Source organism: Petaurus breviceps, unplaced genomic scaffold (genome assembly GCF_028583685.1).
Source record: "Petaurus breviceps papuanus isolate PSGF00001 unplaced genomic scaffold, PetGlider_PUasm1.0 350, whole genome shotgun sequence".
In the NCBI taxonomy this organism is placed as follows: domain Eukaryota; kingdom Metazoa; phylum Chordata; class Mammalia; order Diprotodontia; family Petauridae; genus Petaurus; species Petaurus breviceps.
Window position 1 is genome coordinate 2,620,691 of NW_027186199.1, and position 13,161 is coordinate 2,633,851.

At 40.8% G+C, this 13,161-nt stretch overlaps 2 long non-coding RNA genes across 3 annotated transcripts in view; one reads left to right on the top strand and one right to left on the bottom strand.

Moving 5' to 3' along the window:
- The first annotated feature begins 2,015 nt into the window (after positions 1–2,015).
- On the top strand, positions 2,016–6,672 carry LOC138168084 (uncharacterized). The gene is made up of 3 exons (XR_011170029.1): positions 2,016–2,684; positions 4,718–4,778; positions 6,183–6,672. It is a non-coding gene; the product is annotated as an uncharacterized lncRNA (long non-coding RNA).
- Positions 6,673–11,098: 4,426 nt separating this feature from the next.
- Positions 11,099–13,161, bottom strand: part of LOC138168082 (uncharacterized) — a 15,279-nt gene continuing 13,216 nt past the window's right edge. For both annotated transcript variants that reach the window (XR_011170028.1, XR_011170027.1), the window contains exon 3: positions 11,099–12,363. This is a non-coding gene — a long non-coding RNA (uncharacterized lncRNA). The remainder of the gene's footprint in view (positions 12,364–13,161) is intronic.

Genomic DNA, 13,161 nt, shown 5'->3' on the forward strand with positions numbered 1-13,161 from the left:
TCACCCACCACTCCTCTCAGTCCTCTTAGAGTCCTCTTTCCTTTCCATCATCTCTAAATCTAAACAACTATGAAGTCCTGCTTCAAATTCTCATCACTTCTAACCTGAACTACTATAAGAACTTCTGAAGTTGTTATTCTCATGCCAGATCTCTCAATTATCTCATCCTTCACCCAGCTGCCAAGACATGAATTCCCCTGGCATTTAAAACTCTGTATAACAACCATTTCCTACCTTCCCAATCTTCTTACATTTTACTCTCTACTCCTACCGCCACAAACTCTATAATCAGTTACACCAGCCTGCTTGATGTACTTTGAATGAGACACTCCACCTCTCATCTCTCAGCCTTTGTGTTGGTTGTCCCCTACACCTGCAAGGCTCCCCCTCCTCATCTCTGCCTCTTAGTTTTTCCTCAGCTTCCTTCAAGAAATAGCTTAAACCCCGCCTTCTGCTGGAGCACCACCCCTCTCTAAGAATGCCCTCCATCCACTCTCTACGTTTTGTATGTCCCTAGTTATTTATGTGCTTTCTCCCCCATTAACAAGTGAGCTCTTTGAGGGTAGGGATTGTTTTTGCCTTTCTCCTTCTCCTAATTAAAACCAAATTAATGCCTGTTGACTGACTAATGATGCAGATATGACCAGATCACATTTCTTTTCAAAAAACTTTTCAAGTTAGCTGCTATGTAGAATATAAACGTCTTTGCCTGGCACTCACTCAAGGTCCTCCATTCTCTCATTTCAATCTTATTTCACACGACACTCCTTTACATACTCATGCAGCCCAACTGTGCTGTTAGTTATTCCCCAATCTTCATACCATCCATCATCTCTGTGCATTAGTTCCCTTAGACCTAGAATAATCTCCAGTCATCTGCTGTAACTCTTCTCTTCCTACAAGTACCATTTCAGGTGCCATCTCCTTGAGTCTCCAGCTGAAAGTATTCTGTCCCTCCTCAAATTTTCCTAGAATACTTTGCCCAGCGCTCTGCCTTGTCCCTGTCATACTCAGTCTTGGAGAATACCTATGGGTAGTGTGTCCCAAAAGTTTTAGTGCATATTTAAGCTTTAGTAGCTTAAATACATGATCTATATATCCTTCTGGTAGATTGGAGGCTCCTCAAAGGCAAATACTGGGATATTTTTCATTTTTTTCTCCCTAATCTATCTTATAAAAAGGTTGGAACTTTAATTAATAAGTCAATAAATATTCATTAAGTACCTGCTTCTACCTCTCAGAGTGATTGTAAGGATCAATTGATGATGTGTCCAACAGTTAGCTAAGTGTCTGGGACAAAAAAAATTTAACACTAAATATGTCTTTGTTGAATTATATAGAAATTCTGCCTCCTGCATGAAGTTTCAGTTGAACGATATTGGAAACCAGATTGCAGAGCATTTAAGAAGAGAGGGAGACTAGTGGGAGTGGAAACAATAGGTGTAGATGGCTTTTACTAGAATGACCTAGGGGTGAATTGAGCCTAATAGCTTGCTTTCCCTTCAACCTAGGAGGAATTAAGTACTATTGGGTGAATGGGTGGTGACAACCAAGAACACAGTAGTCCCTGGAACTCAAAGAAGTGAAGGAAGAGAAGAATCAGGAGGTACATTGAGACCAAGAAGTACTTGTCTTTATTCTGTCAAGAGACCCCTAAGCCTCCAAATAGAGAAGACTTTTTACATGTCTGATTGCCTTCGTATCAACTGTATACCCACAGGAGCTATTGCAACTGTTGCAATCCATGAGATCCGGAAGTCATTCATGTGAGCTGGGCAGTGGCAGGCTGCTACTTGTGCCCAAGAGAGATAAAGAAGGGCAAGGCAGGGGAAAACTGACCCATATATACTCTGTGGGGAGGAACACACCCAAGTGAGTCTGAGAGGCGGGAAATATTTGAATTCTGAGGAGGCAGTATGAGATGGGGGACCTGGAGGTACGAACTAGTATGAGCTCTAAGGAGGGAGGGGGTGTGTGCTGGGGGGATGAGGCGGGAAATAGGATTTAACACTCACCGTCGGATGATTTCTGGAGGCTCGCCTCTGGGTCTTTGGGTCTCCGAAGGGGATGAGTCTATGGAAGGGACAGACGGGTCGAAACTGCACCCTCACTACCCGTGAAGGCGGTCGTAGCAGGCCAAGGGACTCCTGTTTGGGGATCGGTTTGTAGGAGGACGGGGCTCTGTCAGCCCGGACGCAAAGGCAACTAGCTTCAAGGACTCAGAAATCGAAAGTGATAATGGGGACTTGGAGCAAAGAAAAATACGGAACCCTCCTAGAACTCGGGGCAGCTCCCTGATCCCGCCCCTCCAATTAACCACGCCCACCTTCTCTCCAGGACTGTAGCCCCTCCCCCATTGACTCTGCTTCTACCTCCTTATCCTCTTAGCTCCGCCCACTCCAGCCTTCTGGGTCCTCTGCACCGGGAACCTAGCTTAGCCTCCCGATCCCCTTTCTCGAGGTGAGGTGAGGTTGCCCTTCGAATTCTCCCGGACAAGGCGGGTGCTGCAGTAGACAGCGCCTACAGTCGGAAGAACACTGCGACAAGGAGACCTTGGCAGACCCCGAGTGCCAACAGATTGAGGGGATAGGGTCTGCCGCGCTCTTCTGGTCTGACTCTTGAGGTAGAGGCAGCTCGGCGTCCCCAGAGCTTCGAATTGAAGCCTATCGGGGTGCCCGCCCCAGGTGAGCTTCTGCCTCCGAGTCTGCCCAGACCCGCCAAGCGAGAAACCGTCCTCTTCCTCCAACCCCTAGTTAGTTCATCCTCTCCCTTTCCCCTCCATCTCCCATTCTTCCCTTCTTCTTCCTCCTTAGCCCCCTACGCATCCCTCCTTCCCTTTACTTGATCAGTTCCTCCATCCCTTCCACTTCAGTCCCCTCCCCCTCCTCCACTCTTCATCCACCTCAACAACCCTCCCATCCTCACTTCTCTTCTTCAGCTCCCCTCCAAATCCTTATCGGCCCTTGCCTCTTCATCCTCTACCTCTCCACCACTCTATCCCTGCCCCTTCCATCCCGCCATCTCTTCTCCTTCATCCTCCTTAGTCCCATACCTATCCATCCCCCTTCATCTTCTCCCCCTCTATCCATCCATTTCAACCCTCAATCGCCTCCCCTTCACCCTCTCTACCTCTCCCTTCCACTTTTGCCCCTTTATTCTCCTTAGGTTTTTGACCCTTTATCCTTTCCCCATTCTGCTACTTTATCCCTGCCCCTTTTACCTCCCTATCCCCACATCTTCTATCCCTCCCTCTCCCCACCCCCTTCTCCATTTCTCCATTCCCTCCCCCTTCATCAGTTTCCTGCCCTCCACTCTTTTCTTCCTCTTCTTCTCCTCTTTTGCTTCATCTCCACCCCTCCTGCCCTCTCAGTCCCTTCCCCTTGTGCACCATAGGCTCTTTACTTTCTATCTTTCCATCTCATTCCCTCCCCCTCTCTTCTATATCCCTCCCATCTTCATTCATTCTCCTTAGTTTTCTGCCCATTCATCATCCTCTTCCAATCTATCCCTTCCCTGCTCTACTTTCTGCTCCAACATTTCTACTCCTACCTTTTCAGACCCCTCTATACTTGTCTCTTCCCTCCCTGTTTTCTCCCCCATCCTCCATCCCCTCCTCCTTACTGCTCTGACTCCATCCCTGTTCCTTCATCCTCCCTTCCTCATTCTGGACCTCTGTTCTTTTCTTCCTGCAACACAGCTGATCTTACCAATTTCTTTTTTCCCATCCCAAGACCTGACCCTTCTTCCTTTTCCTTTCCTTTACCAGGACCATCTTCTTTCTCTGTTGCCCTCTTCTCCCTCACCTGAAACATGCCCTTCCCCTTAACTTTTCCCTTCCTCTCTTGAGACCTTTCCTCTACCTCTGGTTCTTACTCTCTCTTTTTCTTAGACTTGCTTCTCCCAGTCCTCCCTTTAAGGTCTTCTCTGCCCAGTATACCCCTGGCCTGCATGGGTATGGAATAAGGATTCCTTTGGTATCCATTGATGGGGAACTCATCTTTGTGTAGTAAATACTTAATAAATGCTTGTTGATTGATCGCCTGTCCTGGGTTCTATGTAGCATCACTCTCATCTCTACCTATCAAACTTATGTTTTTGTAGAGTTTGCCACCCAGGCCTGAGGATTTTTCTAGAAGTCATCCTGAGTCTATGTGATTCTGGGACTTATTTAAAGTTAGGGGCAGAATAAGATCTAGGGAGCACTTATAAAGTTTTTTTATAGTTTGTAAAGCACTTTATATTAGCTTTCTTGATCCTCACAACAACCCTGTAAGGTAGTATTGTCTCAGTTTTTGCAGATGAGGAAAAGACTAGTTAATTGATTTGCCTAGGGTTGCACAGCTACAATAAGTGTCTAAGCCAGAATTCAAACCCAAGGTCTTCCTGAGTCCAAGTTTGGCACTCTAGCTACCACAGAAATAAAGAATTGTTATTCCAAGAATGGGAGCTCCTTTCTGGGGATTGCAGTATAGGAAGAAGGGTCTCTATTGCCCCTGTAATGTTCTTATGATACTGCCCCCACATCTCAAATGTCAGTGTTTTTGATTCATGGAGAGAAGAGAATAGAAGGGAGACCTTCAGCCTATATCCTGAATCCTGACCTTCTGTTATTTCAATGGATCTATAATCTCATCAATGTATTCCTCCCATTTTCTATAGATTGATACCCCTCTAGACCTTTTGATCTTATGCAAGTGATATTTATGTTCTCCTATAGGACGTTCACAGAGAATCTACCCAATATACGCTGGGCCTTTCTCCAGGACTTTTTATATTTTGTGAGTACTAATGCAGAAATCTGTCTATCTGTTCTCTCTTTTGCCACATGACCCCTTTCTTTTCTGTTCATTTATATACTGAACAATATATTTTATTTGACTTCTTTTGTATAAATTCTCATTAGAAATATGCACCAGTTTATTTATTCCCACCATGCACCTTACTGATGGGCCAATGTACTAGTATTTCTGCTGGCATAAACCAGCAACTTTGATCTTTTGAAGATTGTGTAGTTCCAAATTCAAAATGATATAACTTTATCAGAACTTACTTCAACGGCAGGCTTTCATGTCAGATTCATTTTGGGGTAGTTAAAAGCATTGTTGAGGGGCGGCTAGGTGGTGCAGTGAGTAGAGTGCTGGCCTCAGAGTCAGGAGGACCCGAGTTCTGTTCTGGCCTCAGATACTTAATGCCCAAACAAAAACACTAGCCGTGTAACCTTGGGCAAGTTACTTAACCCCAACTGCCCTCCAAAAGGCAAAAAAAAAAAGCATTGTTGAATTTCTGAAATGCAGGGTATTTCTGGACTCAACTCATTCTCCATCTGCAGTACCTGTTCCAGACCCAGCAGACTGGCCTTCCAGGGGCATGTCATTTTCTGGATAGTATGGATTTTTTTCATTTATTTGCTTTTTCTTGTGTGGAAAGTTAGGCTAACTCCTTGTAGCCTTGAACCTCCTTAGGAAGCAGGCCCCTATTTTTCTGGGGAGTGATGCAGTAAACACAAGATTACCCACAAACAGGAACATTTGGAAGGTATCATTGGTAGGGAATCCTTCTTGTTTGATATCTACATAGAACATCCCTCATGATAGTGATATTCCCCTTTGTGCAGATATCTTCTTGTTTTATTCCTCATGTGAATAAATATGAGGAATGTTTAATAACAGAGGGTCTTTGAATAGTTTATCTTTGTTGCATTTATCAAGAAATCTTGTCTGATCTCAATATACACAAGAGATTCCTTGTGAAAGGGAAGGCCTTTAAAGCTGCAATTTGCTCAACTGAACCAAAAGCTTTTTTGTATTCAAATACAATGGTATCTTATATAAACTCTGTACTTTTCCATCAACTGTGTAATTCTAAAGTCTTCTATAAAAGTCATTTACAAAAGTTTATCTGAGCCCTTCTCATATTTACATTATATACCCAGTAAATAAGTGAGGATCATTCTCATAAAGATTTCAAATAGAAGCATATGGATCAATACTTACTGATGTCCTCTAAATTACTCCTTTGGAGGTATTATTATCACCAATGGTGGTAATTTTCCCCTATTCTTTGGGTTTCTTCCTCTTGAGATCTTGTAAAAATGATCACCTTGTGCTTTCAAGATTATGTTACTATCTGGTCTAGTCATTATTTCCTATTTTCTCTTGCGCTATTTCTACTTCCCCATGTAGCACTTCATGGACTGAAGAATTAGGTTCCAAATGTGAAGGTTCTGATGACATTGTTGATGAAAATAGACTGTTATAGAAGAGCTGAGATGAGGATCCTAAAGTGGCTAAATGAGAGGTTATAGCTGAGCTTATCTCCCCAACGTCACCTCAAAATAGCAATAGCTGTGCCACATTTAGTAAAAAAAAGAACAAGTGGAAAAGAAAAGTAGAAGTAAAAAAAGACAAGTAAAAGAAAATCATTACTGGGAAGATAACTTTACAAGAAAATGAAAAGTAACCAAAACATGAGTAAGAAAAATATGTCCCTCTGAATGCAGATCAAAGCATACTATTTGTTCTGTCTCTCTTTTTTTGTTTTGATTTGTTTCTTCTTTCTTGTGGTTCATTCCATTGTTATAACTCTTCTTTACTACATGACTAATTTCAAAATATGTTTAATATGAATGTATATGGAGAGCCTGTATGAGATTGCACATCATCTTGGAGAGGGGGAGAAAATTTAAAACTCCAAAGTTTGTGGAACTGAATGTTGTAAAGTAAAAATAAATAAATAAAATTTTAAAATAACTAAAAAATATGTAAAATAAATAAAGAAAAAATGTTCCAATACATTGAATATTTGGGGATCAAAAAAAAAACAGGGAGAAATTTCAAGAAAGAACAATAGATGTCCTGAAGCAAAAATGAATCTGCCTGAAGAACCTTCAAAAGTAGTTAATAAACTCAGTAAAAGTGATGAAAGGAGATGTGGTATCTATAAAATTGGATATAAAGTCAACAAAGGAACAAAAAGACAATCATAAGACTTGAGAGTTTGGAACAATTAGTGGAAAAATCTTTTTTTTTTTAATGACTAATTCTTGGAAGAACAGAATGGCCCAGATCTAAGACCAAAAAATGTGAAGGTGGCAGAATCAATTAGAAGCAAACCAATTTTTCTTTAAAAAAGTTTTATTCATGTGTTCTTTTTAATCCATTATAAACATTTATAGATTACCCCCATTCCATGAGACATATTTTACAACAAAGTAAAACTAATAATACAAGACCTCATTTGAAGACACAAGCAAATCATTTTTTTTAAATGGCACAAGTGAATATGTGATAGCCTTCTAGATGTTCCCTCTTCCTTGGGTTTTCATTACACTACTTGAACCAGTTTAAATATTCCTTCTCTATTTCCTTTGATGGATCATCATTCATATCCTGGTTTTATGAGTGTATACCCTAAGAATCTCTCTGGGTGTGCGCTTTCTCTCCCTCTCTCTCCCCCCCCCTCGCCCCTCCCCCCCTCAGCTCCTATGGGTTTAGCTATCATCTTTAAGTTGTTGTTGTTCAGTTGTTTTCAGTCATGTCCAATTCTTCATGACCCCATTTGGGATTTTCTTAGCAAAGATACTGAAGTGCTCTGCCATTTATTTCTCCAGTTCATTTTACAAATGAGGAAACTCAGGTAAACAAAGTTAAGTGACTTACTCAGGGTCACACAGCTGATAAGTGTGAGGCCATATTTGAACTCAGGAAGATAAGTGTTCCTGACTCCAGGCCCAGCATTCTGTCCACTGTGCCACCTAGCTTCCCCTCAACATCTTTAAGTAAATGACTGAAATTTACATTTCTACTCCAGTCTCTCTTCTGGATTTCATCTCCAACTGGATGTCCCATAGGCATATCAGATTCAACTTGTACAAAATTAATCATGATTCTTCTACCCTACCCCAGACCTACCTCTCTTCCTATCATCACCAGGTTCATGATCTCATGGTTTTAATTCAATTAGTGTTTATTAGGTGTCCACTGAGTGAAAGTAAATGCTGAGGACATAATTACAAAACAAAAAAAGTTCCAGTCTCAAGGAGCTTACATTCTGCTGGTAGAATATATATAACATTGGTAAACTACAAAGTATCCATAGGACAGTGATCAAGATGGTGAAGGACCTTGACTTCATGGAACATGCAGATCAATTAAAGGATCTGGGGATATTTAGCCTAGAGAAGAGAAGACTTAGGGAGGAAATGATAGTTATTTTCAAATATTTGAAGGGCTGTCATGTGGAAGAGGGGTTAAACTTATTCTCTTTGGCCCCAAAGGATAGAACCAGGATCACTAGATGGAACTTCCAAAAAGGTAAATCTGGGCTTGCTATCAGCAAAAACTTCCTAGCAATTTCATATATATAGACAAAGATAGAGATAGAGGGATCTAGATAGTAATACACTATGTGTTTATATGTATATCTATGCACATATACACACATATATACACATGTGTGTTGTATGTATATATAATAGTTATAATTCTATTATAATGTTATATGCACACATAGATACATCTAGATGGTACTGTAGATAGAGTGCCAGGCTTAGAATCAGGAAGGTTCATCTTGAGTTCAAATCAGGTCTCAGACACTTAGTAGCTGTGTGACTCTAAGTAAAACATTTAACACTTTTTGCCTTAGTTTCGTCATCTGTAAAATGAACTAGAGAAGCAAATCACTCCAATATCTCTGCCAAGAAAACCCCAAATGGGGTCATAAAGAGTCAGACAAAGCTGAAACAACTGAACAACAAATGTGTGTGAGTGTGTGTTTGTTTATGAAATGAGCTGCTTTGGTAGGTGACAGGGTGCCCTGCACTGGAGCTCTCTAAGAAAGGCTGGATAACCACTTCTCAAGCATTACTACATAAGCATTCTTTTGGGGAACATGGGTTAGGCTCTATATATAGTTGGTTGCTAAAGTTCCTTTCCAACTCTTAAATTCTGTGTATATTGTCACAGAGAACTAAAAATAATATAATTTGAAGAGGAAGCAAGCAATAACAAAGAAGTGGCTCCTGGATGCGTCCTTGAAAGAAGATAAAAAGCCTAAGTAAATAAAAGAATATAAAGATAGCTGGGTGGGAGATAGGCTGTGTGGTAGGGAAACAGCAAGAAGGCTAGTGGGGATGGAACATAGAGAAGGGAAATAAAGTGAAACATGCCTGAAAAGGTTGGTTGGCACTTGAAGAAGGCCAGAACTAGGGTGATAACCATGTTAGAGACAGGAGAGATATTGTAGAGGTGGAATTAACAAAACTTTGGTTATTGATTGAATGTAGAGGGTGAGAGAGAGGGAAAAGTCAAGTATAAGTCTAAGGTTGTAAACCTGGACAACTAGAAGGATGGTAGGAAAGAAGTAAGAAAATTTGGAGGACAAGTGAAGAGAGGGATATAATGAGTTTGAATTTCAGATGCCTAGAAGACATTCAGGTGGAAAAGTCCATTAGACATTTGTTGAAGGAGGACTGCAACTCAGGAGAAGAATTAGGGCTGAACCCATAGGTTTTGGAGTCATCTGCATAGAAATGACAATTGAATCCTTGGGAACTTATAAATTCAAAAAGAGAGTATATAAGGAAAAGAGATAATATCCCAAGACAGAACCTTGAAGGAGGCCTGTGCTCAGAGAATTAGACATGAATGATAATCCAGAAAAAGGGACTGAAAGATTACAGACAGATAGTGGGGAGAACAGAAGAAAGCATTTTTCATGAAATCCAGTAGTGGAAAGAATATCCAGAAGGGGTGGTCAATAGTGTTAAGTGTTGGTAAGATGCCAAAAAAAGATGATAACTGAGAAACAGCCATTGGATATAGTAGTTAAGAGCTCATTGGCAACCTTGGAGAAAGCAATTGGTTGGGGGGTGGAGTCTAAAGTCAGATTGCTATGAGCTCCACAGCAAGTCTGAGAAGTGTGCTAAGTCTTGCAGATTGGGTTTGAAAACAACCTAATAGGGGCGGCCAGGTGGTTCAGCGAGTAAGAGCACCAGCTCCAGTGTCGGGATGACCTGGGGATCAAATCCAGGCTCAGATACTTAGAGCCACACCCAGAAATAACTGGCCATGTAATCTTGAGCAAGTTACTTAACCCCGATTGCTTTAAAAATTAAAAAAAAAAAAAAGAAAACAACCTAATAAGTTTCCTGAAGGAAACCTAGGAATATATATATATATATATTTAAAATGAGAGGATAGACTAAAATTTGTTCTATTTCTATTGAAGCCAAAATATCTAGTTCATAAAATTATAAATCTAAAACTGGGAAAGAACTCAGAGTTTATAAAGTCCAACCTCTTCATTTTACAAATTATTAAACTGGGACCCAAACAGGTTAAGTGCCCAGGTCATGCCAGTAGGAAGAAACAGCCAGGGTTTAATTCAATTCTACTGGTTCCAAATCCACTGTACCACTGTAACCACTGTATTCATGTTGTTATTAATCATAATTTCAGACAAGGCAGAAAAAATAGCTTTGAGAGAGACAAATAGGAAGCTACATTGTGCCTCAAAGTACCTTAAACAATGGAATACTATCAATATTAAATATATATATATATACACACACACACACACCAAATTGCACAGCAGCCAATCACTTAAAGGAAAGGGTGAAATGCATATATATGTGTGTGTGTCTACATATGATATATGATATACAGACACATATATATGGTGTTCATTGACCATTTTGTGTGTGACAAATATAACAGATAAAAAAAGAAATCAGAACTGAACAGAATCTTTAAAATTCTTATTTTGATAAATTTATGAAGAAAACTGAATGGAAATCTTAGAGAAAATAGTTTAAAGGGATACTCAGTACATTTTTTAAAAATCACCATCTAGGCCATAAAGAACTCATAAATAGGGTGGCTAGGTGGCACAGTGAACAGAGCACCAGCCCTGTAGTCAGGAGGACCTGAGTTCAAATCCGGCCTCAGACACTTAACACTTACTAGCTGTGTGACCTTGGGCAAGTCACTTAACCCCAACTGCCCTGCCTTCTCCCTCCAAAAAGCCACAAAAAAAATCAACTCATAAATAAATACAGAAAGACAAATTGTAAATATCATTTACAGATAATAATGTATTAAAACTAGAAATAAATAAAAGAAACGTAAATAAGAGATGCAGACCTCTGCACAACAATACATTTCTTGTGGTAATTTCTTCAATGACCAAACAAGGCAAGTCTTTTAACTCATTTACATGAGGGTCTTTCAAATACTTCTGGATTATTTTCCTCCAACTGAACTCATTTCCCCAGACTAAATATCTTCAGTTCCTTTAACTATTCATCATATTACCTGGTCTATTTTTCTCATGGTTCTTGTTCTTGTCCTCTGGAGGCCATACTGTCTGTTACCATCATTACTGAAATGTGTTACCCATAACTGAATACAGTGTTTCAGAACAGAGTACAGTTAAAACTATTCCATCTTCCTGGATACTGTGTGACCTGCCATTCTTTTTCACATTATACTCTTAGCTCTCTAAAACTCCCAAGTCTTTTCCACATTCCTTTTTAATCGTCATTTCCCCAGGATGTGCTGGAACTTCCTAAATGTTTGATGACCTGAACCAGTGGCAAGACCACATTTCTTCTTCCCAGAGCAACAGGAACAGGAGCTTGGTTCTGGATGTCATGGCATGGCACTGGGGTCAAAGACAAAATCTCTAAGCCCAGTCCTACCTCCTGGATCTTTGTGGCATTCTGGAAATGGCAAGGGTCCACCATTACTGGAGGACATGAAGAAGATACTAGATGATCCAGTTTCTCAGATTTGTAAATCTTTTTCAGGTATAGGTTAGACTAAATGATATCAGATGTCTCTTCTAACACTAAAATGCAATGGAATGCTGCCCGGTGTTTCATGTTATTATGGTTCCAGTGGTTTCTCTTCTAGGATTGGGCTCTTCACTTTCTCAGTACCTTGCCCTCACCTGTCATGTCTCTGACAGACTCCAGGTCAGAGGCACTTTGGAGCAAAAGGAAGTACTTTGGAGGCAGAGAGGGGAGTCTCAGGAGCCTCTGTGAATTCATCTCATGCTCTGCTCGTTGTCAGTGACTCTTCCCTAGGGTCATACACTGGATTGCTTCACCATGAGTCCCTGCTCCCTCTCCAAAATACTCAATCAGGCATTTTAATTTGCATCATCCTCAGTAATGTATTTAGTCTCTCCATGATCTTTGGCACCATATTACCTATGTCATTACTGTGCCCGTACTGCTTTTTCCTTGAATCTTCACTTGAATAACTCATAAGGGCAGCTTCCCTAGGCAGTCTGTTGTACTTTGATGTGGCTCCAATTATCAGTGTAGCAGCTGTTCTGGGCAGCCGACTCCCCAACTTGTACCTACAGATTAGAACCCCGGAAAGAGATTACTGATATCTTGGATTCAAAGGAGCACCCTGTGGGGCCAGGTTTCTAACATTACAGCTAGGAAATACCCACTGGTCAAGGTCCCTTTAATAATTAACCATTATATACAATTAGCTCATGTGATAAGAAGAATAGCTATAAAACATTCCTCCATAAACCTGGGACACACCCACAAATACACCTGGTATTAGTTGAGGAGTAGACAAGATTTGTAGTACGATGGTATAGATGCATATGCAAAGAAACACAAATGGCCATGCCAACTCAGGCCTCTGATACTATAGTGTCTCTTGTTCTTTTGCTTCCTCAAAAAGTCTTTATACCACTCCCCACTTAGGTCCTCAGCTGACCTCCCTGGGCCTCCTCCTCTCTGTAACTTGCTTGGCAGGGTGAATTCTCTCTTGAATCCATACTCTATTCTCTTCTCTACTGCCAAGGGTCATGCTTCTTGAGCTGTCTGGCTTGACTTTCTCTCAATACCTTTCTGGAAAGTGTGCGTGTCTGCTCCCTGTTGTATGCAGCATCTCTTATGGGTCTGCTGAAAGATGCCATGAGAATAAATGAGAAGAGAAAATCCCTTCTTCCCATGGCTTCTAGAATATGCATAAAGGTCACACTACAAAGCTGCTCCTGACTTCTAATGACTGTAGAGCTTAGTAAGCTAATGTTTTAATGGTCACTAGGTGTGTTGCCAGCCTCTTGGCAGCTCCTTAGATAGATAGATAGATAGATAGATAGATAGATAGATAGATAGATAGATAGATAGATAGA